Below are 1115 nucleotides of genomic sequence, written 5' to 3' on the forward strand. Positions count from 1 at the left end.
CCCCACGCCACATGAGCCTGGGAAACTTTATTAATTATGAAACAGAAGCGGCTAAAGTTGATATGTTATGAGGGAATCGTCATAGTGAATCAGATTTAGAGAGAAAAGGAGAGTTAGAGAAAATTCCCCTTTATGGAAAGATTAGTTAGATCTCAGAAGCCCTGGTGTCTTTATAGTAAGAAGGAAAGAAAGGAAATTAGTGAAAACATGAGACCAGCTTTAATATATTGGTATAGGAACTATCCTGAGAAAATGAGAAAACTATTAGGGAATATGGAGCAAAGAATAAAAAACTATATAGATGGAAAGCTAAACACAGGACCCTGAGAATTAGTCTCCCACGGTAGAATGTAAATAATGGTGTGAGACAGAATTCTAAGAGACAAAACAAAACTAAAAGTCCTTGCCAACATCTTGAGCACGTAGAGAGGAGCACGTAGAAGGAGCTCTATTTTGATTATGCTTAGCCTTGATTTATGTCTGGAACCCTGAGTGGGGTGATGCAGTGAACCTGCCAAGTTCTTTGATCTGTTTTGTACAAAAACTGAAGCTTTGCAGAAGTAAAATTGCAACAGATTTTCACTACACAGTGTGTCTGTCTGTCATTCCCTTGCGTCGTATCCTGGCTATCCTATCCTTCACCCTGTTCTCCCGTGGATAGCGGTCTCCAAGAGGGACGGTCCGTGGCAGTGTTCAACGTGTCTGTGGGGGGAGTTGGGGATGATGGCAGGTTTACAATTTAGACTGTGGGAAGTTCCACAGATGGCTTGGAAGAGTCATAGCTGCTGCACCTGTCTTTTGGTGACATTCGGTGACACTCAGCCTTTGATAAAGAATGAAAGTCACAAATGTGTGAAGATTCTCAAACTTGTTAAATTTGCTGTAAGACATTTAACAAGACCACCTTCTGGTGACATCTGGTGTGTGATCCTTGAGGCAGTGTTTTCCTAACCTGGCCCAGCCTGGCCCTTTATGGCCCTACACTTAGCTTGGGACTTTGACCTCTTGCTTCATGGCACCAACCATCCTTTATCTGGGCTTACTGAACTCAAATGACGCCAAGTCCAAATGACATGAGATTTTGAGTTTATGTTCCTCTTATCTTGAACCCAGGG

The sequence above is a fragment of the Alexandromys fortis genome, unplaced genomic scaffold, assembly GCF_014885135.2.
Source record: "Alexandromys fortis isolate MF-2015 unplaced genomic scaffold, M_Fortis_MF-2015_v1.1 scaffold_22, whole genome shotgun sequence".
NCBI classification, from domain to species: Eukaryota; Metazoa; Chordata; class Mammalia; order Rodentia; family Cricetidae; genus Alexandromys; species Alexandromys fortis.